General features: G+C 52.5%; 1 protein-coding gene across 1 annotated transcript in view; it reads left to right on the forward strand.

The window, feature by feature from the left end:
* The first annotated feature begins 5,377 nt into the window (after window positions 1–5,377).
* Window positions 5,378–24,570, forward strand: part of KIAA1210 (KIAA1210 ortholog) — a 55,267-nt gene continuing 36,074 nt past the window's right edge. Inside the window, 1 exon segment of the mRNA XM_053892115.1 lies at window positions 5,378–5,469. The gene's annotated coding sequence lies outside the window, so the exon portion shown is untranslated.

Raw genomic sequence — 24,570 nt, forward strand, 5'->3', positions numbered from 1 at the left:
GAGAGAAGGAGGGGGGGAGGAGGGGGAGGGAGAGGGGGGGGATGGAGTGGAAGGAGAGGGGGAAGGGGAGGAGGAGGGGGGAGGAGGGGGGAGGAGAGGGACCGAGGGGGAGGAGGTGGGGAGGGGGGAGGAGGCAGAGCCGGGAACTGCTTTTAGAAAATACCCGGGTAAGCATCACTCTGCAAGCATTCTGCCTTTTATCCCTCCAACCCCCAGGGAGGTGTCTTCCCTCGCCCCAGCCCCACCAGAGGATTGTACTGGGTTCCTCCTCCCATTCCTTACCTTCTGTAGCCCTGAACGCCAATCCCAATCTACATCAGCCTCGACCTTCCTGAAACGTTGGGGGTTGGGGGAGGTCCCCGCTCCACCCAGTGTCTGTCATTTTCCCCAGGCCAACTCCCTTAGAGATGGTCCTGGCTCTGTTGGCCTTTGATTCCTGAATCCCACCGGCCCGCAGACGCCCTAGGATGTTGTGAGAGCAGATATTCCGAAGACAGGCTGAGATGTCAGGATGCATGGCTCCATAGAGGCCACAACCCAGCTCTCTAGCTTATCCCCCGAAGCCTTCGGAGATGTCGCTCCATCTGGGATGCTGTGAGCAGCAGTCACGTGGATGCGGACGCGAAACTGCTTTGTCTCTGTCATCCCAAACCCCTGAACCCACTGCTTCTTTGCCAGCCTTTAGCGGGAAGGGAATTCATTTAGTAAGCCTCGGGAGGTAGGGCTGAGGGGAGAAGGAAAGAGGAAGGAGGGGGGGGCGCCTGGGTGACTCTCAGTCGGTTAAGCGTCCGACTTGAGTTCACGAGTTCGAGCCCCCGCATTGGGCTCTGTGCTGACAGCGCGGAGCCTGGAGCCTGCTTCGGATTCTGTGTCTCCCTCTCTCTCTGTCCCTGCCCCAATCACAGTATGTCTCTCTCTCTCTCTCTCTGTCTCAAAAATAAATAAACATTAAAACATTAAAAAAAAAAAAAAAGGAAAGAGGAAGCAGGGAGACAGGAGCCAAAAGAAAAGGGAGGAGAGACCGGGGACTGAGAGGAACCTTCTGGAATGGTATGCATCTACTCAGAAGTCAGGGAGTCTCACCGTTCTCCATTTCAGGCTCTAGGGATTACAGAGATTTTTCAAGAGCCAGATGTTTAAAAGTCCTAGCAGGGTTTTTGAAGTCAGTGCTGAAGGTTTCAGTTGAATTTACCCTGCATGTTTTCGGCTCGCTGGAATCAGTGGTTGGAGCCAGGAAGATCAGATTCCTTCCAGAAGCAATGGAAGCATTTCTCCAAGAACCGGCGTGGGGGGTCACCTGCAGTGTTTGTGTTCTCCCCGTTACTGGGAGGGGGCATCTGTACCCTGCCACCCCTGCAAATCTGCTTTATTGGCCTGGCGTCCTAAGCATGTGCCTCAGTAGAAGTCCTCCTCATCCGGCAAGCCAAGTAACGGAATGCACGCCCCTCCTGGAACTTACAAAAGGTGGACGCTCTTTCCAAAAGTCTGGCTGTGCACGAAGGTATCTACCTTCAACCTGAAGAATTCCCAAAGCCTATCCCCCGAGACTTGTGTCGGGCGCCTGCTTCCTTACCCAGGGGCCCACCGTGCAGTGCTAACGTTCTCTTCTACTGGTCTGTCATCGATGATGGCTGGCCCCGTGGGCACTGTGAGCATTTTCCGGGCAATGCTATGACCACCGATTTCACAGAACGGGTAAACATCGAAGTCAACCCAGCGAGGCCCTCAGTTCCCTCGCTGTGGTTTCCGCAGTGCTGTGCCAGCTACTCTGGTAGACGCTAGAAAAAGGGTAAGGAGTGCGTTTTGCCCTCTGGAGGCTTAAAAATCGAAGGGAAGGATATAGGCTACCTGCATGCGAAACACCTTGAGAGCACGAGGAGACAGCACGCCATCACATGTTGAATGCCACTCGCGTGACAGTAGCAAATCCTAGCGGGTTATTGAGGCCTTCGTAAGGGACAGGCACCATGTCAAGGGGCAGGACATTTATTATCTCAATTTCATCCCCATAAACAACCTAACGGGATAGGTTCTATTATCTCCTTTCTTTCTTTCTTTCTTTCTTTCTTTCTTTCTTTCTTTCTTTCTTTCTTTTAGCAGGGGAGCGTTAGGGGCAGAAGAGGGGGGCAGGGGGAGAGAGAATCCCAAACAGGCTGAGCGTTCAGCATGGATCCTGACGCGGGGGGCTCCATCTGCGACCCTGGGATCATGACCTGAACCCGCTATCCAGCCAGACGCTCAACCGGCTGAGCCACCCAGGCGTCCCAGTATCTCCACGTTAGAGCCAAGGGAACTCGGATTTACAAGAAGCAAATAATTTGCGGCTGACGCAGTTGATCGAGGCGGGGGCAGAACCCAGATGGTAACCCCAACTTTTAATTTTGAAAACACCTTCCAGGCCGCAGGCAAGTTGAAAGACTAGTCTAAGAAGACACGTGTAGGCTCACCTACAATCGTCCGACTGTCAACACCTCCTACATTTGCTTTATCATTCTGTCTCTCTCTCTATCCGCGCACACACACACGCGCACACACACACACACACGTCCCTACCCATTCGTTTTCCTGACTTACTTGGGCACAAACTGAGCCATCATTGCGCTTCACCTCTAAGAACTTCAGCATGGACCTCCTGAGAACATTTTCTACGAAATCCCAATACGGCTATCACACATCAGAAACCTAGGCAGGAATTTGAACCCAGTTCTGGCTCCAGAGCCCTGACCGCAAACGGTGCGATAGTTCAGGAGAAGGAGCCATCAGTGTGGTCTGGGAATTCCAGGATGGATTTTCTGCGGACCCTCCGCTCCCGGTCATTCATAGCAAAGCATGTCTAGTCAAAGAACAAAATTCTTGGGGTTTTCGGGGCGTGGTCTATTTGAGTGAGGGGGGGGGAATGCCAAAGATTTGCCTTCCTACCTAGCTTCTTCTTCTCTGGCCAGCATCAAACCTGGTCTTTCCGGGGCGCCTGGGTGGCGCAGTCGGTTAAGCGTGCCGACTTCAGCCAGGTCACGATCTCGCGGGTCCGTGAGTTCGAGCCCCGCGTCAGGCTCTGGGCTGATGGGCTCGGAGCCTGGAGCCTGTTTCCGATTCTGTGTCTCCCTCTCTCTCTGCCCCCTCCCCCGTTCATGCTCTGTCTCTCTCTGTCCCCAAAAAAAAAAAAAAAAAACAAAACAAAACAAAAAAAAAACGTAAAAAATAAACCTGGTTCTTTCCTACAAATAATAGTAACAATGATAAAAATAATAAAATCGGTCTTTCCTAACCCTCCACGGATATTCCAACCCGGGTAGGTAGAAGTTGGTTAAAACCATAATCCACTAAGGGGGTAGGCCACCTATGAATCATGGAGCACTGACCATACATGCTAGCTAGAAAGGCATTCTTCCAGAAATCTTAGCCACAGGTGAGGATTTCAGCATGCTCCGCGTAAATCTAGTCCTTGGGCAGTTGTGCATCCCTTTCCTCAACAAGTTAGGCAGAGAGGGGGCCCATGCACCACCCTGCTCCCAGAGACCCCCAGTCCTCCACCGGGTGAAATTCCAGAAGCAGGGGTGTTGCCTCTTGCAGACTGAAGAAGAAACAAGGCCCTCAGCTACAGACTGGCTAAGACCCCCTGAGGGGCGGGGACCTGGTTTTTCTTCTTTCTCCGAGTTCAGGGAAGCCAGATTCAGAAAGGCTGCCAGATTATGCCCAGTCCTGCAGGGTTTAATGATCCCCGCACTGAATGCGCACACAGAAGCCTTGACCTTTCAAAACCTCCATTTCTCTCAATTTAAAAAAGCCAAAAGCCTGCATCTGCATCGGCTTTGCCTTTCACACTCTCACCGGGTGCTTTGAAAGTCAAAATATTGCAAACTGTTGCCTCTGCATGTCAGATGCCAGGGCGGGGGACACCTGTTTCTTGAAGCCAGGGGTGGGAAGGATGCCCTACAGGGCAGCAAGCATTAGGTGGCATTCGCACTCGCTCTCATTCTTTCGGTCTGATCAGCAGTATCTCCGAATCCAGGCAATGTAAATAAACCATGTTAGCACGTGTACACAATCTTTGCTGCGGACTTCTATCTGAAGGACACGGAGATTTCACAATTTTAAGGACATTCATGCTTTTTTCTTTCCTTCCTTCCTCCCTCCCTTCCTTCCTTCCCTACCTTCTTTTTTTCCTTCCCTTCCCTCCTTCCCTCCTTCCTTTTTTCTTTCTCTCTCTCTTTCTTTCTTACCTTTCTTCTCTCCTTCTCTCTTTCCTCCCTTCTTCCTCCCTCTCTTTCTTCTTTCTTTCTTCTTTTTCTTCCTTCTTTCCTCTCTTTTTCCTCCCCTCCCTCCCTTCTTCCTCACTCTCCTCTCTTTCTTCTTTCTTTCTGTCTTCTCTCCTCTCTCTTTTCCTCTCTCTCTCCCTCCTTCTTCCTTCCTTCCTTCCTTCCTTCCTTCCTTCCTTCTTTCCTTCCTTCCTTCCTTCCTTCCTTCCTTCCTTCCTTCCTCCTTGCTTAGGGTGTATAAATCACTTTCCTTAAGATTGAACAAGAACGGCTTGGACGGGTCAAAAATAGTGTTCAGACTGAGGTGGAAATGTATGCAGCCTTGCCTGCCTCTCTCTTCTCCCCTCTGTCCCCTCCTGCCCCCCTTCTCCCTCCCCCGCCCCGAAGCCTGCAGAATCAAAAATGCCAGAAAGTGCTTATTTACATGGCCTTCCCAAAGCTGTTGCGTGTCCCCCTCTGCCTGGGTAAAGGCCTCTGCTAAGTCCTTAGGCTCCTCGCCCCTCGTTAGCCCTGCAGGGGACACAGACGGCCTAAGAGCACCTGGCAGTTTGCACCGAGGATGCTGTGGTCGCGGGGAAGTCCGAGGCAGAGGAAAAAGGGGGAGTTAACAGTTCCCAGCCCTGTAAGGAACAAGCCCAGCCCTTCTGGGACCTCGTTCAGAAGACAGCGAGAGAGGCCTCGGAACAGAAACTTTATCTGGGTTAGTGCATCAGCCCGCGGGCATCAGAGCTGCCCCACCTGCCTTCCCCCCGCTGCGCTCTGCCCCGGCCTTCTGAGCGGGCCCTGCCGCTCCGAGGCGCGCCGTGGCTGGGTTCTACGGCCGCCCGAAGACTCCAGAGTAAGTGGCGGGGTGCAGTCAGGGCTCCGACTAGGCTCCCCGGAGCCGAGGGTGGCAGAGCCCTCGGCCTCCGCCGCGGGGACCGCTCGCCGCCCACAGGACCAGCGCGGAGCGAGTCCTGGCCGGACCCGGGGCTCGAACCCGCGGGCCTCGCGCCCACCGCCTGGGGGCAGCACGCGCGGGGAGCCTGGCGCAGGTGGGCGTGGGCCCGCAGACTCCGTCCTCCCCCAACACCCCCCCCCCCCCCCCCCCGCCCGGCTCCGGCAGCCGCTGCGCGCACCTGCCTCGCCTGAGTCCCAGGGAGCCCGGGACCGGCCGGAACGCGGGACGGTTTCTCCGGGGCTCTGGCGGTTGTGGATTCATTTCCTCGCCAAGGTGAGGAGGGGACGCTCCGAAGGGAAGATGTCGCCGAGCGGTAGGGATGCACGCGGGCAATACCCTTCTTCCCGGAGTCCCCTTCCCTGCGCGGGTGGGTGATGCCCAACCTCTCGGGGTGCGAGGGGTCCTTTGTGGCACTCGTGCAGCCTCGCCGGCGCCAGCGTGTGTGACAAATGGCTCGAGGGTTTTGAGAAGGGACAGCTGCACGAGGACGATGTTTATAAACCAGGCGGGTTAGGGAGGAGAGACGGGGGCAAAGCTACAGGTTGCAGCTTGCACGTGTCCAAGCGTAGCCCAAGTCGTCTTGAAATAAAGCACCCCACCGATCTGGGTTTTACAAGGTTAATTTCCTTGACTAGTAGCCCCTGTTAGGAATAACCTTCGCAGTAATCGGGCACGCGAGGGTACACGATTCTTTTCCATTTTCATTCATGAAGCTGGAACCTGGAATCCCGGCCAGAGATTCACCTCACTGGCTGCAGGTCTCCAACAGCTGAGGGTTTGCAGGGGTGCACTTGGCCCCCGCCGTGCTCTCTCCTCTCTTGGAAAGGCATTTCTGTAGACCGGGACTGACAGCCCCTGACCTGCCGGCCCAAAGCACTGTTCCGTGTGATTCTTTGCGGCCCTCCGTTTGGAGTGCTGAACGGAGGTGGTTCAGACACGGAGGTTGTGTGCGTAGACTGACTGCCCCCTTTTGCTGCTGCTTCAAAACTGGCAGCGGAGCGCCCCTGGGTAGACGTCTACGCCTCTGTGTCATTCACCGGGAGTCCCAGATGACAGAGAGGTCGGCGGGCATGGTCCGGGCGTGCCTGGGAGGCCAGCGAGGATAGAGCCATTGCCGTGGGAGGTGATCATGGCAATGTCATTGCTCCCAGGCGAGCGTCCAGCCCTTCTTCCCTGGGCGCTCATAATTAGATTCTCCTGTTTGCGGCCAAACGGACCGGCCTTCCTCGGAGGCCCCTTCATCCTGATGTCTGCTTTCCGTGGAGGGGATCAGGGGAGCTGAGGTCGTTGGGGGTGTGGACAAGAGACACTCGTGGACCAATGGCTACTCCTGTAGCCACAGTTGAAGGCCTGAGCTCATCAGACGGCTGAAGAGATGGGAGAAGGTAAAAGGAGGCATTTAAGGAGGTTAAGGAGCCACAGCCTCTGTGAGTAAGTGGCTCGGAGTCCCTCGAAGGACCTAACAGGCACAGAGGCTCCGTAGACGTTCCAAAATACTGTGTACCTGCTCCGGAGCAAGCTTTGTGCTCAACACTGGAAGAAAGTTTGCCTTTTTTTTTTTTTTTTTTTCTGGAGCCAGGCCACAAGCATGTGTTGAAGGCATGCTCTCGACTGAACCGGGACACCCTTGAGAAGCTTTTTGCAAGAGGTGGGGTGGGAGGTATGAGCTCAGGAGGAGGGAATGTAAGGGAAGACCGGAGCAGATGGAGGAACCCGGGCCAGAAATGGGAGAGCCGAGAGGAAGGAGGAAGGGACGGAAAGAGAGCGCGGGATTTGGATGAGTGGAGAAACCGCGTTAAATCTCCCCGAGTCGCCTTCGTTTTTCCGAGTATGTTGCGCGCTGGACGGTATTCGGCCTCCCAGCTGGTGGAGTTTTCCCAGGGCTCCCTCCCTCCCCTTCTTCCTCCCTTTCTTTCTTTCCTTGGCTGCCCCCCTCCCCCCACACGGTAAGCTTCGCTTCTTTCCCACCTTCCGTCCCCCAACGGCCCCAACAAGGGGGGCGACCTAGAATCACAGCTTGGCCATATCGGGAGGGTTTGTAGCCTTTCGAGGGGCCACCGGTAGGCAGGCTTTGGAAGTCGAAACGCAGGGTGGAAACACAGGCTTGGCTCAGTTTCCTGTCCAGATCACGCCTGGGGTCGCGATTTTACCAGTAGGTGGGGACCTTTATTTTATGAATCGGAGGTGTTCGGGGTGTTTGGCCACTGGTGGAAATGGCTGTGTTCGGAGCCACCCATATGCTTCCAGGCCTTCCACCAGCCTCACTGATACCTTGCTCTACTCCACTTGCGAGGGTACCCGTTTTGGTGTTTAAATTCTGAGCTGGTTATTGTAGATACAGCTGTTGCTTAAGGTAGCTAGCTATTAAGTCCTGCTCTCATTTTTTTTAAGTTTTATTTACTTATTTTGAGAGAGAGAGAGAGAGTGCGCAAAGCAGGGGAGGGGGCGGAGAGAGAGAGAGAGGGGAGAGGGAGAGAGAGAATCCCAAGCAGGCTCTGCACTGTCAGCACGGAGCCCGATGTGGGTGGGACTTGAACTCACGAACCGTGAGACCACGACTGGAGCCGAAACCTAGAGTCGGACACTTAACCAGCCGAGCCCCCCACCCCCACTCCCGGCGCCCCCTAAGTCCCGTTACTTTTATACACATGGTATGACAGCCGGTGACAGCAGGAATTTATCAAGGGATCAGTGAAAATGCTTACTGGTAGAAGGGAGAAAATACAAGTAGTCTTGCCATAACTACGTGCCCGTGAAGGAGGAGACGGAGGAAAAGCAAAAGAACTTGCCAGAAAAGATCCCGTAATGGTGACATGGGTGAAAACGCCTTTATTTTAAGGGTGAAGAAGTTGGACCCCAAAGATGTTAAGTGATTCCCCTAGACCAGCACACTGCCACCCTGGGCTCCAGGGCCCGTCTCCCCGTCAGACTGGCAGGCGATTATGGATTATTCCCGACAGCGCGCGTGTCCATGGGACTTCAGTGCTTTTGCGTCACTCTGGTGCTTGGTGGTCATCTCGGGGAGCGTGCCGGGCCGGTGGGCCCCTCCCGTCGTACTAGTGGGCTTCTCCTCATCTAAGAACGGGAGCCGGGAAGGTGAGGCTTAGCGCCTCGGCGGGAGGGCACCTGACCGACCAGGGCCCCTGGCACCCAGTGCTAGAAGAGGCCTGACCCCGCAGATCCTTCCAGTAGCTGAGTCTCCCACTGTCTCCCCATTCCACCTGCCTCCTGTGCTCCTGAACGCAGAGCCCGGCCCTGCATGAGCTTCCAGCTGGGGAGGCCGAACGTGAGCCGGCAGAAAGCACCAGAAATGTGTATCCACAGCCCCCGAGCTTAGACCCGACTTCCACTCCTCGCTGGAATTGTGTAAAGTGGTCATTAGAGACCCCGGAGGCACTCTGCTTCCTTCTCTTTTTTCAGGTTTTTGTTTGTTTGTTTTCCTTCTAGTTTTAGAAGAAAGGCTGTTAACTCCAGTCCTCTGGCAAGGGGCCCGGACTGGCTATTGCATTTTGCTAACCTGCATTCACCTTGTGGCATCTGTCTGACGCACTTTCCATTCGTGAGAGCCAAAGGGGAGCCCTCAAGGCCCTGTCCCAGCCCCCGCCCCCCCCCCACCAACCCCCCCCCCCCCCCGCTTCAGCCGGGAAAGTTCTTTTTGTTCTTTTATTTATTTTGACACAGAGAGAGAGAGAGAGAGGGAGAAAGAATTCCAAGCAGGTTCCACACTGTCAGCCCCGGAGCCAGACTTGGGGCTCGAACTCACAAACCAGGAGATCATGACCTGAGCTGAAATCAGAGTTGACGCTTAACCGACTGAACCATCCAGGCACCCCGGAATTCATTATTTTATTTATTTACTCATTCATTCATTCATTTATATATTTTTAAAACTTATTTATTTATATTGAGAGAGAGCAAGCACAGGGGAGGGACAGAGAGAGAGAGAGAGAGAGGGAGAAAGAATTCCAAGCAGGTTCCACACTGTCAGCCCCGGAGCCAGACTTGGGGCTCGAACTCACAAACCAGGAGATCATGACCTGAGCTGAAATCAGAGTTGACGCTTAACCGACTGAACCATCCAGGCACCCCGGAATTCATTATTTTATTTATTTACTCATTCATTCATTCATTTATATATTTTTAAAACTTATTTATTTATATTGAGAGACAGCGAGCACAGGGGAGGGACAGAGAGAGAGAGAGAGAGAGAGAGAGGGAGAGAGAGAGAATCCCAAGCAGGCCCACATTGTCAGCACGGAGCCCGACGCGGGGTTCAGACTCACCAACTGCGAGATCCTGACCTGAGCCGAAGTCGGACGCTTAACCGACTGAGCCACCCAGGGGCCGCTAAAATGGTTAACTCTGGAAAAAGTCATTAGGAGGAAATGGTTTTAAAAGCTTTTTTTTTTTTTTTTTTTTAATTTTAAAAACGCTTTTGGAGATTTCTCAGAAGGTGTAGTTGGCAGGTTTAATTTGGTCTTTAGCAGCATTCTGAGGGTTCCATTTGCTGCAGGGAGGTTTCGTTTCCTTGGGAATATATTTGAAATGTGGAAAAGTGTATTATTTCATCAGTAGCCAATTTCAGCATTTTATATGAGAATGCTTATACCAGTTCCATCGGAATCCTCTGCAAGCCTTTCTGTTGGGCCCACTTGGGCGTTTGGGGGATTTTTTTCACTAATTTCCCAAGTGGCACAATTTTTTGTTGTTTGTTGTTTCCGGACATCAGTAGCCAAAATGTAGTATGCAACTGCTTCTGTCATTTCCTAATTGATTTTTTTGCTCTAACGTTCTTCTAGGTTTATAAACCAATCCATTTTTTTTTTTTAATTTTTTTTTTTTCAACGTTTTTTATTTATTTTTGGGACAGAGAGAGACAGAGCATGAACGGGGGAGGGGCAGAGAGAGAGGGAGACACAGAATCGGAAACAGGCTCCAGGCTCCGAGCCATCAGCCCAGAGCCTGACGCGGGGCTCGAACTCACGGACCGCGAGATCGTGACCTGGCTGAAGTCGGACGCTTAACCGACTGCGCCACCCAGGCGCCCCATCATGAAATCTCCAATAGCTATGAAAACCAGCCACTCGATGCAAATTGCTGTAAGTCACGATTCAGTAGGAGAAGCGAGGTTGGGTGAAGTAGCTTGTTTTCAGAAGGCCAAGTTAAGGTAGCGAAAAAGTTGCCGTTCGTTCGTTCGTATACCTTACTAACCTTAACCCACAGGCTCCCAGCAGGGACACGGGGAGTGATTTTGCCCCCCTCCCCACCAGGGACCTTTGGCCCCGTCTGGAGACACTTTCAGTTGTCACAGCGAGGGGAAAGGCGTGCTACTGACATCTAGTGGGTAGAGGCTAGGCATGCCTCTGAACATCCTGCCGCGCTTAGGAAGAGGTTCCCCCCCTCCGCCCGCCCCACAACAAAGAATTTTCCAGCCCCCCATGTCAGTCGTGTCAACCTTGAGAAACCCCGCCTGAAAATAATAACACGTGACCAAAGTTGTGGTCTGAAGAGGAACACCCTAAGTGTTTATTTAGACCAGCAACATCCAATAGAAGGTTCTGTGGTTTGTTCTGTCCGCTAATGAGAAGCACTAGCCACCTGTGGCTATTGAGCCTTTGCAGTGTGGCTAGTGTGACTGAGGAACTGAGTTTTGATTTTATTTCATTTATTTTTTAAAATGTTTATTTATTGATTTTTGAGAGAGAGAGAGAGAGAGAGAGAGAGGACAAGCGTAGGAGGGGCAGAGAGATTGGGAGACACAGAATGTGAAGCGGGCTCCAGGCTCCGAGCTGTCAGCACAGAGCCCGACACGGGGCTCGAACCCACCGACCGTGAGGTCAGGACCTGAGCCGAAGTTGGACACTTCACCGACTGAGCCACCCAGGCGCCCCATGGACTTGAAGTTAAATAGCCCCATGGGCTGAGTGGCTTCCATATTAGACTCCACTTCAGCGGACTACCACTTTCTAGCTTTATGGTCTTGAGTCATCGAAGCCTTCTGAGCCTCAGTTTCCTCATCTGTAAAATGGGACCCTCACGGCATTACCACAGGCATGCCTCTTTGGGCCTTGGTTGTCTCATCTGCCAAATGGGAATAATAAAAATGATCATCAGGGTCAAATGGCTATGGAAGTGGGGTTTTTTTTTAAAGTTTATTTATTTATTTTGAGAGAGAGAGAGAGAGAGAGAACAGGGGAGGGGCAGAGAGAGAGAGGGAGAGGGAGAGATAGCATCTCAAGCAGGCTCTGTGCTGACGGTGCAGAGCCAGCGTGGGGCTCGAACTCATGAACTGTGAAATCATGACCTGAGCTGCAACCAACCAGGAGTCGGATGCTTAACCAACTGAGCCACCCAGGCGCCCGGAAGTGGTCTGAATAGCACAAAGCCCTCTGTAAGTGTCAGATTTATGGTAGGAGTCTGCACACAAGAGTGCTCTTTTTTTAGACGGCACAAAATTCTTGCCTCGGTAGAGTCGCCTTAATATCGCAGATGACGTGGGGAGGTTGTGTCGGAGAGCAGACGGAAACCGGGAGCTCTTCACGACGTCGGGTCCTCCTCCCTCTGTCACCCAGCCAAGCGTGTGGCAGGAGAGTCCAGGAGCCACTCTAAGTGCGCACAGAAGCTTGGCATTTGGGGTTGGGGGGAGAGACACAAAATCCAAAGCAGGCTCCAGGCTCCAAGCTCTGAGCTCCAGGCTCCGAGCTGTCAGCACTGAGCCCAATGCGGGGCTTGAACTCAAGAGTACAAGATCATGACCTGAACTGAAGTCAGATACTTAACCGACTGAGCCACCCAGGTGTCCCTGTTTAGTCCTTTCTTGAGAGAAGGAAAGAGGGAAAGGATTCTCTCTGCTGGGCCAGTGTCATGTCCAGAAGAGCAGGCTGAACTGTTCAGGGACAGGTGAGGACAAAGGACAGAGCACCAGGCTCTGAGCTGGTCACAAGTATAGTGTTCATGAGGGACGTGAGCAGCCTCACCTGAGCCTGGGGGTTCCCTGAAAGAAGCCATCGTGCTCTGTGTGCCCAGAGAGAGGCTTTCTGGGGACAGTGGGTTTCCTAGGCATCTGGAATTTATTTCATTAAAAAAATTTTTTTAATGTTTATTTGAGAGAGAGACAGAGCGTGAGCAGGGGAAGGGCAGAGAGAGAGGGAGACACAGAATCCGAAGCAGGCTGCAGGCTCTGAGTTGTCCGCACAGACCCCAACTCGGGGCTCGAACCCACAAACTGGGAGATCATGATCTGAGCCAAAGTCCGGGGCGCCTGGGTGGCTCGGTGGGCATCTGGAATTCAAACTCAAGCCGTATCTGTGGCCGGTGGACCCAGTGGCTAATAACGGGCAAAGGGCAGGGGTTGGATCCAGCTGGCTTTGTGCTCACGCAGCCCTGGGCCGTAGCCCTCGGTGCCGATGGTCACTTTACAAAGCGGGCCACCAGGGGGGTCCTGGAGAGTGTCGATAACTGCAGGAAGTCTTACCCCGTGCTTTCGGGACACTGATGAAGAACAGGGGCCATAGGTCATTAATACCTTGGGAGAGTAATCATGAGAATAGCTTACATGTACTGAGTGTTTACTATACGTTACGCTCATGCCCAGAGCCTTCCGTGAGTTAGTTCACCAAGTCCCCTGTGAGAGCAGGACCCTTCTCTTTTTTTTTTTTGCGCCCTGTTCTGATCTCTTCTTAGCACATAGCAGGGCTCAACAAACAGTTCTTAAACGGATGAGTCCTCACAGGTAGCCTATGATGAAGGCACTGCTCTTAGCCCCACTTGACAGAGAAGGAGGTTTAGATTTTGAGTAGCTCAGTGACTTGCCCAGGAAGCAAAACACCTACTCCCTCCGTCTCCCAAATTCTGTTCGCAGACAGATTCATTACATGGCTGAGGAAACTGAGGCATGAAGAAATGATATGACTTGTTCTAGGCCACACAGCTTGCGAAGATCTTCGTTGTTTGAGGTTCTGTCCTTAAAACCCTCAGAGCCCTCTAGGGAGAGGAAGAGTTCCATCTACTGGGGCCCAGGCTCAATGGGAAAAAATTAACAAAGGGCTCCATATTGTTAAGGCAACTTGATTTTTTTTTTTTTTGAAAGGGGAAACAGAACATTTTACTCCTCAAATCTGAACATTCGAAGCTGTTTTCCTTGTCGCAAACACAACAAGATTATAACAATATTGTTCAGTTATCTACCATAGCATACGAGGGAGGTGTTCAAAATAAAGAACAGAAACAAGAAAGGACAGAAACAAGTGACACAGGGGTGGGAACACCTAGATAGGGGTAAGGACAGAGCAACAAACAGTAGGCAACTGTATTTCAGAAAAGATTGCCACCGAAGACTGATAAAGTCCTGTTGCGTTTTTACATCAGCCAGGTCCTTATCTCTTATCTTCTGTCCTGTGGGCCCCAGGGGCCAAGGCCCGGCCCATATAAGCTGTGGGTCGTGTCACCTCCCCACCCTCCTTCAGATCTTGCTGCATCAAATCTTCCTTTGCCCTAAACCCAAATGTTCCAGGGGAAATGGACAGAGAAGCAAGTCAGAGGGAGACTCTCCTGACGTCCATGATGGGGGAGGGGGGGTTGGGGAGAGGAAACGGTCCTGGGAGCACACCTGCCTACCCACATGTTAAGCAGAGCCTAGTAGAGAAGGCAGGGAACGTCTACTCCCATGAGTCTACATAAAGCATACGGACGAGGCCTCTGTGTTAGTTCACTGTTCATTTGTGATACTTGGCGGGGGGGGGGGGGTCTCCAGTCCCCAGTCCCCACTCCTCCTCCATCACCTGTTGTTGAAGAAGATCATTTTACTGTGACAGGTGATGAATGTTTGTTTCTCCTGCGCCCGTGGCTCCAGACGTCAGTTGTCAAAGATCCTTATTTCGTGCAGAAATGGCCTGCGTTTGCTTATTCCAACTTGGAGGAAGCAGGGAGCTCCCTGATAGGGATGGATTCCTGATTTGAAAAGATTTTTTAAAAATATTTGTTTTGGGGGGAGGGGTGCGCCTGGGTGGCTCAGTCAGCTGAGCGTCTGACTCTTGGTTTCGGCTCAGGTCATGATCTCCTGGCTCCGTGGAAACAAGTTTGTTGTCCGTCTTTAAGAGCCTGATTTTTGTTTGTCTCTTTTGTTTCTTCGTTTATTCTTTTGCTCTGTTCCTTAAATTCCACATATGAGTTGAGTCAAATTATATGGTATTTGTTTTGCTCTGGCTGACTTCTTTCACTTAGCACAATGCCCTCTACGTCCATCCATGTTATGGCAAATGGCAAGATTTCAGTTTTTATGGCTGAGTAATATTCCAGTGTGTGTGTGTGTGTGTGTGTGTGTGTGTGTGTGTGTGTATCACGTCTTCTTTACCCATTCATCTCTCAATGGACACTTGGATGGCTTCCCTATCTCGGCTCTTGTAAATAATGCTGCCATAATTATAGGGGTGCGTATATCTTCTTGAATTAGTGTTTTCATTTTCTTTGGATAAATACCCAGTAGTGGAATTACTGAATCATATGGTGATCCTATTTTTAAGTTTTAAAGGCAACCCCATATTATTTTCCACAGCCTGTGTGTGTGTTTTTTTTTTAATTTTTTTTAACGTTTATTTATTTTTGAGACAGAGAGAGACAGAGCATGAATGGGGGAAGGGCAGAGAGAGAGGGAGACACAGAATCGGAAGCAGGCTCCAGGCTCTGAGCCATCAGCCCAGAGCCCGACGCGGGGCTCGAGCTCACGGACCGCGAGATCGTGACCTGAGCCGAAGTCGGACGCTTAACCGACCGAGCCACCCAGGCGCCCCCTGTGCGTTTTTAAAATGGAAAGAATAGCTTAGGTTTCTAAACAATCTGAAAGTAGGAGAGTTTTCTGAAAATACTGACAGGCTTCTGAAGGGTCTGCTCTGTAGGCTGGTCCCCTGTTGGCCAGCTCAGGCGGGGTTTAGAGTGGGCCTCGACAGAATCTGGCCTCTCTGGGGATGAACTGGGGATTTTGATAGATTGTCTATCTCAATGAATCAGAAAATCCTAGAATGCCTGGGATAAAAGGAATCCTAGACTCCAAGTTTAATTGCATTCCTTAGCTCTTCGGTGAGGAAACAGGCCCAGGGGAGGGACTTGGCGGGCCAAGGCCTCACGGCTAATTAACAGCAAAGCTGGAATGTCAAATCTCCAAAAGTTGCTATGGGCCCCGCTGGGGGCTCACGTGTTAGAGATGTTTATTAGAAAAACAAAATACCTTCCTTTGTGATCACAGTTCTTTCGAGATATCATTCAAGTTGCTGTTTCTTCACTACCCTTGCCCTGCCATCCATTTCTGGGACATGGCTGCCCCAGTCATGATTCACAACAGGGTTTCCTTAAAGCGGGGTGCCTGGGACCCTCTCCTTCAGACCCGCCTGGGAGCTTATAGAACAAGCAGATCTCTGGGCCCGCCGCCAATGGGGAATCAGAATCCCTGGGGCTGAGGGCCCACGAATCCATGTTTGTTATACGGGATGTCGACTTCCGCCTCGAACTCATTTCCCACACCCGCGTCCCTATCTGTTGTAGTTTTTAGAAAAACCCTACTATTTAGTGAGCACTTACTTTGTACCGGGGCACTGTGCTCTTTTTCACGGACTATCTCATTTATTCCTCGGACGCTGGCTGTGTGCTTCCAAGTGGAAATCACCCTCAAGTGGACGACAGAGCAGTGTCCGTCGGGGTTGGGGGGGTGGGGAGAGGGGGGCCGGCCATCTCCCACCCCCATTTAAGCGCTGCCCCCGGGCACTAGAGCCAGGCTCCGGGGCGCTCCTTTTTCCAATCAGCTGCTGTCTAATGTCCCCAGTCCTAGAGCCTCCTTCCTGTGGCCCGTCAGGAGCGCTCCAGGAGCTTCTGGCTTCTTTTCCAGGCACTGGACCAAAGAGGTCTGAGAGTCAGGTATGAGAGCAGACTTGACCCCGAGGCAGAGGGGATGTAAGGGAGGCAGGTGCCGCCCGTGACTCACTGCTCCAAGCACATCGTTGTGGACCAGAGTTTCTAGGCTCTTCCCGGTCACCCGGGGTCCGTGGCTGTCATTTGCCCTCGCTGCCCCACCCTAACTCACCCACGCTGACTTTCCAGTAAGTTCCTCAGGGCTTAAGCTGTGAACAAATTTTCTTCCCGGCAGAGGGCCCATCTTAAGGTGGGTCTCATCTATCAGGCCTCTCATGATTACCCCAGCTTTACACGGATAGGTCCCTTGTAGTCCTTTTTGCCGCTTTATTTAAGAAAAAAAAAATTTTTTTTAATGTTTTATTTAGTTTTGAGACAGAGAGAGATAGAGCATGAGCAGGGGGAGGGGCAGAGAGAGAGGGAGACACAGAATCCAAAGCAGGCTCTGAGCGGTCAGCACAGAGCCCGACATGGGGCTCAAACCCGTGAGATTATGATCTGAGCCTAAGTTGGGCGTTTAACCAACTGAGGCACCCAGGCGCCCCCCCCCTTTTGCTGCTATAAACGGAGCCACCCACAAAAGCAGCCTTTAGAACTTCCCGTGGCTGCACGAGTTCGATTCCCTGATTCTTTCGTTTGCTCTTTCCTCTTCACTCTCGCCTTCCCTCGTTCTTTTACGTCTCGATCTTAGTTCTCTGGCTTGGCTTTGCTGCTCCCCGCTGGACTTGGCTTTGCAACGTGTTTCGGACACGCTTCTCTGGCCTCACCTTGGCCCCCTGTACCACACATCCTAGCAACGCACATTCCGGCTTCCTGGTCCCAGACGCTCGGGGCTACAGACCCCTCCGCCGTGTAGTCACTACCCTAGAGTTTAGCCTTTGGGTCCTTGTCATAGGACGTCATAAGAGAGCACGTGATAGGTTTTGGTTCACCTCCTCACGTTACACATGGGGGAACTGAGGCCCAGTGAGGAGGCATCACTGGGCGGCAAGGCCACAAAGAGAAACCGTTGGAAGGGGAGAGTCAGGCCCCAGGCCTCCCGATTCCTGATCAAACACCGTTCTCGCGTCCCTCACGTGTCCTGGTCCGTCGTCACCAGGGAGTGCGTCATTTTATGCAGCGCTCTTGGGCCCCCGGCCACTTCGGCTCAAATCCTGCCTTCCCCCCGTACTCGCGTGGGACCCTGGGCAGCTACTCAGCCTTTCAGTCTCCCTCATCTGCAGAATAGGGAGGATCATTGCGGGTCTGCATAAGGACTTCGGGGTGGTAAGGAGAGGGGGGGTCCTGGGAGAGACCGTTCTGACTTTGGTTCGGAGGGAATGATTGCAATGGTGGGTATTTGGGGCCGTGTGGCAAGGGACGGCAATGTCACGGTTGGGGGAAAGGGAGAGATTTCGGGGTCGGGGAACCTTTGGGTAAGGCTTCCTGTGACTCCAAGGCCGCAGCTGCCTCCCGCTGCCTGGCTGCAGGGCTGTCTGTGGGGCTCAGGGCTAAGAAAATCTGACGCCTTAGGCTCTCAGGTATCACCTTGACCGAGAATGACCAGGGCTCTCGGATTCTTGGATGCGTTTTCATTTCAGGAGGCGTGTGCCTCTTGCGGACGGCGGCGTCCCCTGTTCTTCTCCCCTCTCCTCCCTCCACCCCTGCTAAGGCACAGGGCGCTCTGAGACCCCTGTCTCTTGCCCTTCAGAACCGGGAGGTGAAAGGCTAGTTACGGTACCTAGGAGGTGAAGCTGAGATGACCTCCCCCCGCCCCCCCCACCCCGTGAGCGTAAAGGGCCTTGATGAAACCAAAAAGCTACAAGGTAACCTTCATAGAAGGCGGATAGTGCGGCCTGTCGTGGGGGCACCTTCCTGTGGCCTGGTTTTCTTCCTCCTTTTTCTCTCTCCTGGTTCCCCCTCCTCTCCTCCGTGCCTTTCGAATTCAAAGGCCAGGAAGCCTCTGTGTCGTGGCGCACAGAATCCCCGCGGCCACGCAGAACTCACGCCCGGCCCCAGCACTGCCACCCCCTTTTCGCCCTTTGCCTTTTTCCCCCTCTTTGGAGATTTTTTCACACACACACACACACACACCCCCAAAACAGATGGATCATTGAATGCTAGGAGCTGTAATCACAGAAACCACAACAAATACGTCATAAAATTAAAAGCCACTCTGCTGGGGAAGGACTTGAGCAGCGAAATCCATCCTCGGGGGCCCTTGACTCAATTCTGGCTCTACCCTGACTCCCCCAGGGTCCTCATGCTTCCTGCTTCCCTTGTGGGTGCCCTACTTCAGCCTGGCCACCCAAGGGGCCCATGCTGTAGACCTGTCCCCTGTAATACTGTGTGACACCTCCACCATAAGTGTGTCCGGGGACCCCGTTTTGAGCAGGACTCTTCATTGTTAACATGGCCAATGAATCTTTGCAAAAGATGTTAGGGGCTGATAGTGACCTGGCTAGTTGTCCGATTTTCGGGTCCTTTCATAGGCCAAGACCTGAGATTCTTTGGGGGCAGGAGCACATTTGGCCAAGTTACGAAGAGGAAGAGTACGGTGGCTGAGTCCTGGGCTCTGAAATCCTCCGGAACCGGATTTGAGTCCTAGCTCTTCTAAGACTTACTGCTTGTGCGACCTTGCACGGGTGACCTCATTTCAGCGAGACTCCGTTTCCTCCTCCGGGAAACGGGGATGAAAGTAGCAATGCCCACCTCATAGGGCTTTGTGAGGATTCAGTCAACACTGCCCGTGAGACCAGTTTTCACGGCGCTTGCCCGGCACCGAGTAAGGACTCGGCAGTTTCGTTCATTGTATTCACTGTAATGCTCACTGTAAGACCGGAGCCCTCCCTTAATCGTAGGATGGGTGGACTGACAGGACAGAAGGGGGCTCCGCATCAGCTAGGCTTTGAGGCCACTAGACAGATGGCAGAAAGAACGCTGTAGGCCAGGTTCTTTGCATTTGCAGCCCCCCGGAGGATCTAAAGTGTTGGGGGTGGCGTCAGGTGGCTCTTTCTGAGCCTCTACTGGTTTGCCCTGGGGGGGGGGGTGCGTGAGGAGCGATGGAGGGAAAGAAAAGGCAGAACTGGAGGCATGCTAAGTATCTTTTTTTTTTAATTTTTTTTAAAAACATTTATTTAATTTTGAGACAGAGAGAGACAGAGCATGAGCAGGGGAGGGTCAGAGAGAGAGGGAGACACAGAATCCGAAACAGGCTCCAGGCTCTGAGCTGTCAGCCCAGGGTCCGATGCGGGGCTCGAACTCACGGACCACGAGATCATGACCTGAGCCGAAGTTGGACACCCAACTGACTGAGCCACCCAGGCACCCCCTTTTTGTTCATTCTTAAAAAATGGTTATTTATTTTTGAAAGAGAGTGTGAGCAGGGGAGGGACGCGGAGAGAGAGAGAGAGAGAGAGAGAGAAACAGAATCCAAAACGGGCTCTCTGCTGAGCAGCAGAGATCCCCACACGGGGCTCAGACCCACAAACCCTGAGATCATGACTTGAATCAAAGTCGGACGCTCAAGCGACTGGGCCGCCCAGGCACCCCCTTAAAATGGAACCACTGGAAGAGGAGAAGACACCAAGAAGGAAAAAGAAGGAAGAAGAAGGGGAGGAGGAAGAGAAGAGGCTGCAGCCAGCGCGGCTATTGTCACTGCTGCTCTTAAGACAAGGCGGGACCTTTCCCGCTGCTCTCTTCTAGCGGCGGGACCGATCTCCATAGAAATTTCCAGCAGTCTTCCCGCCAGGACACCTATTCTTTTGAGGCTGCCTCCAGTCTCCGGGACAGAGACATGCTCCTTGGCTGACGATCAGGGAGAGAAGAGGTATTCCTGAAATGGGCTTCCCTGTGGCGGGGAAGCGGAGAGCGGCGGGCTTTCATTTGTCTCTGGCCTCCTAGAGCGGGAGAAAGTCCCTGGTGACAATTTCTCTAGAGCAGGTGTCCGAGGCGGGAGTCCCCAAGAGCGTGATTAGGCATCTCCTTCATGGTTCCGGTGGTCAAATGCCCATAGGCGTGAGTGTGGAGCGTAGAGAGGTGACCCTGTATCCCTCTTACGTCTTCCTGCTGACACCCGTGGGCTTGCGGAAGTCCCTGAAGGTGTCCTATCACGTGCCACCAAAGGCCATGTGGCAGTTTCTGCGTTGGGCACATATCCACCCAAGGACTCTCCGAGCCAGGATAAATGACCATCAAGATTGTTTCCCTCGGGGCGCCTGGGTGGCCCAGTGGGTCAAGCATTCGAATCTTGGTTTCCGCTCAGGTCGTGATCTCACAGTACATGAGTTCAAGCCCCGCATCGGGCTCCACGCTGACAGCACGGAGCCTGCTTGGGATTCTCTGTCTCCCTTTCTCTCTCTGCCCCTCCCCTGCTCACGCTGCCCCTCTCTCAAAATAAATAAATAAACATTAAAAAATATATATTGTTTTCCTCTACCCGGGATACCGTGAGGGCGCCCACATCTGCTCCTAGGAGCATGAGGAAGCTAAGCGGGCTGGGGGACGAGAGCAGAGGATCCCCTCGAGGACTGCTTACCGAGTTCTGTGTTTCATCTTACGTCCTTACCCCGTGTCTGCCTTCTTCCCCAACCGGAGCTGAGGTCTGTGGGACTTGTATTTGTTTTCTCTTGCCGTGTAACAAATGACAAGCATGTTCATGTCTTACGCAATGCAAATATATTACCTCTCAGTTTGCGAGAGCCGAGAGCCCAGGCACGGTGTAGCTGCGTCCTCTGCTCAGGGGGTCGTCAGGCTGCAATCGGTGTATCAGCCATGGCTGGGGGCGCCTCTGAGGTTCAAGGGTTTCTTCCAGACTGACTGGTTGTTGGGAGAATTCGGGTTTTGGAGCCCGTAGGGCTGAGGTCCCCACTTTCTGACTGGCTGTCAGCCAAGGGTTGGCCTCAGTTACTGGAGGCCACCTGCCATTCCCTGCCACGGGGTCCTCAGCACGACATAGGTGTTTGTTCCTTCCAGGCCAAAAGGAGAGTGTCTGCCGTGGCTTCGAATCTCTCTGACTTCTCTGTGTGACCTCTGGACACGCTTTTCAGAAGAGTTTACCTGATTAGGCTAGGCCCACCCACACTCAAGGGGAGGCGATTTATGGGGATGCACACTAGGGGGGGAGCAGCAATCTTCGGGGCCGTATTAGAATTCTGCCCACCACGGGCTCTATGTAAAAAAAAAAAAAAAAAAAAAAAAAAAAAAAAAAAAAAAAAAAAAAGCATTTCAGCCCTTCCAGATTATTTAAAAAAAAAAAAGAAAAAAGAGGCCAGCTGCTTTCCATTAGCATTCCCCACTCTGGGAAGGGGGACAAAGCTATCAGGCAAAATCTTCCGAATCTTTGAACCTGAACCGGGCTGTGGTTAAAAAATGTCAACAACCTTGGAAGACAGGCCTTATTCCCTTTTTGTCTTTCTTTTTTTTTTTTTACCCCCTAGAGCCCTTGTTCAGCCCTCAAGTCAGACAGTCTGAGAAGCGAAAGTCAGCTCCGAGGCCTCAGCATCTAGGGTCGGCCGAGAGAGAGCGAGCAAGCATTTAAATGATGACCCATAACGAAACTCCATGTCTCTGCGGGGCCAGGCTTCCCAGTGACCATTACTTTTTTTTTCAATATATGAAATTTATTGTCAAATTGGTTTGCATACAACACCCAGTGCTCATCCCAAAAGGTGCCCTCCTCAATACCCATCACCCACCCTCCCTCCCTCCCACCCCCCATCAACCCTCAGTTTGTTCTCAGTTTTTAAGAGTCTCTTATGCTTTGGCTCTCTCCCACTCTAACCTCTCTCTCTTTTTTTTTTTTTTCCTTCCCAGTGACCATTATTACATGACTTTATGTTCCTTGGAAGTGGCTCTGGATAAAAACTTACATCATCTCCTCTTTCCTTACTCAGCTGGCCAGCTTTTGCATGGGTTTCGCGCACAGGGGATTTTTTACCGAAAGTGTGAATCGTCTTGCCCCCGTCTGTTTGAAAAGGGCGCCACTTTTGCCACCGATTTCCCATTCGTCACCGCAGCCACCCCCCACTCCCTGCTCCCGGGTCCATCCAGAAGAACATGCGGTGGGCACCTTCGATGCGCCTGGTGTCGCGCTAGGTGTTGGGGATCTCCAGATGAGCAAAATGCGGTCCCGGTCTTCAAGGTGATGTCAACTATGACAGAGGCGTGTGCAAAGGACCGAGAGCATGGGGCATGCGTGGGTGGCGACCTTTGAGGAACGCGTAGGATTTCAAGGCGCTGGGGTTTAGGGCATTGGTATTCTAGGCCAAGCAGCCTGTGGAGAGCCCAGAGTGTGGGAGGACGTGGCGTGTTTGGGGAATGACTGGCGATTCTGGACGTGAGGGTGTGAGCGGGGGTGGACTGCTGGGACAATGGAAGGGGGCAGGGGACACCAGATTGCAGAGGGCCTTGAGCATCAAGAACTTGGCTTTCATCCTGAGGGCGGCAGGAAGTTGATGAACTCGTGGAAGCAGGGGAGGCTCGTGGTCAGAGTGTTATCTGAGAGCAAACATTGTGACTTTTTTTGAGATATCAGTGAGGTGACAGTTTTTGCTAAATGTCATAAATAAATAAAAGTATAGACCAGAGGCCACTCTTTTATATATATATATATATATATATATATATATATATATATATATGTATGTTTATTTTATTTTGGGGGGGAGGGGCAGAGAGAGAGGGAGACACAGAATCGGAAGCAGGCTCCGGGCTCTGAGCTGTCAGCACAGAGCCCGACGCGGGGCTCGAACTCACGAACAGAGAGATCATGACCTGAGCTGAAGTCGGACGCTTAACCCACTGAGCCACCCAGGCGCCCCCAAAAGGTCACGCTTGACGAGCTCTGATCTAACTAAGGAACACATTCACTTCAGATTTGTATTAGCCTTAATGGGACACGTGAAAGAAACACAAGGATGCTTCTCGGAGGAGATGTTCGGAAGGCCAAGCGCTGGTTAAGAAAGTCAGCCTGAGGGCAAAGGGAAAGTGGGTTGCTGGTGGTGGAGGCTATAAGTAGAAGGAGGCAGCATATCTGCTCCTGAAGCTTCCTCCGTGAGGATCCGGGCTCAGCCCAGCTGAGTGGGGCTCCACACCCAGGGTTCTGGAGCTGGGAGACGAGGAGCTTCTTCCCCCAGGACAAATGTTCCTCTGCCTCCTACAGATGCCTCTACTTGTAAGAAACTGCTGGCCGCAGGGGTGCCTGGGTGGCTCTGTCAGTTAAGCGCCCCACTTCGGCTCCGGTCATGATCTCACGGTTTGTGAGTTCCAGCCCCGCATAGGTTCTCTGCTGTCGGCAAGGAGCCCGCTTCGGATCCTCTTTCCTCCTCCCCTCTCTCTGCTCCGCCCCCCCGCCCCCCGCTTGCGTGCACTCTCTCTCTCTCAAAAATAAACATTAAAAAAAAAAAAAAAGAGATTTCTGACCACAAAGACGGCTCTTGCATTCCTTCCCCTTCCTTTATTGAATGTAGGCATTCATTCAACAAACCTTTCTTGGGTGCCTGCTGCGTCTACGTACCGTTCTAGGGGCCGGGAGACTCAGTGATGAACAAAATTGACAACGCCCCTGACCTTAGGGAATTTAAGTTCCAGTAGAGAAGACAGACAAGAAACAAGTAATACAGAATATAATTTCAGGTGGCCCTGAGTGCTATAAAGATGCTAATAAAGGGTCATGTGACGGAGAGAGACAGGAGGCTCTAACTAAGATGCTCACGGAGGTCTTCTCTGGGAGGGGATGGTTGAGCTAGCCTAAATGCTACAAAGGGGTCAACCATGCAACTACCGGGGGACAGAGCCCTCCAGGCAAAGGGCGCAGCAGGTGCAAAGATCCTGAGACTGAAAGTGTGTTGTTGATTGTGTGTTGGAGTGTGTTGGAGATTAGTGAGCAGGCCAGTGAGGCCGCAGCAGAGGGACAGAGGTGGAGGGTAGCAGAATTGACAGTCAGGGGGCGTGGGGGTGGGGCCACATCTCATAGGGCCCAGGATAAGGAGCTGGGATGTTGCTCTGAGCGCGATGGCAAGCCACTGGGGTGGGGGGAGGTCGAGCAGGGGACTGATGTGACCGATGTGGCCACTGTGTGGACAGTAAGAAGGCAAAAAGGGAAGGAGGGAGACCAGTGGGGTCATTGCAGTAATGCAGCAACAAGCTAATGGTTCAGCCGAGGCAAGAAATGGTCGGATTACAGAAATACGTAGAAGGAAGGACTCACAGGATTCCCTGTCGGGATAGCTGTGGCATACGGTGGAAAGAGAGGAATCAGGAGCTCCTAGATTTCAGTCTGGGCATTCGGTTAGTGGCATTTTCTGAGCCTGGGAAAACTCGGGTGGGAGAGGAGTGAGTACGAGTGAAAGCAAGAGTTCCATGCGCTGTTGGTTGGAGATGTTGGCTGGGCAGTTGGTTATAAGGATATGGAGTTCAGAGAAGACATCCAGTCGAGAGGGAGAAACTTTGGAGTCCAGTGTATAGAGGGTATTTCAGCTCTGAACGAGATCATTT

The sequence above is a fragment of the Panthera pardus genome, unplaced genomic scaffold (genome assembly GCF_024362965.1).
Source record: "Panthera pardus isolate Hobbes unplaced genomic scaffold, ASM2436296v1 HiC_scaffold_27, whole genome shotgun sequence".
NCBI classification, from domain to species: domain Eukaryota; kingdom Metazoa; phylum Chordata; class Mammalia; order Carnivora; family Felidae; genus Panthera; species Panthera pardus.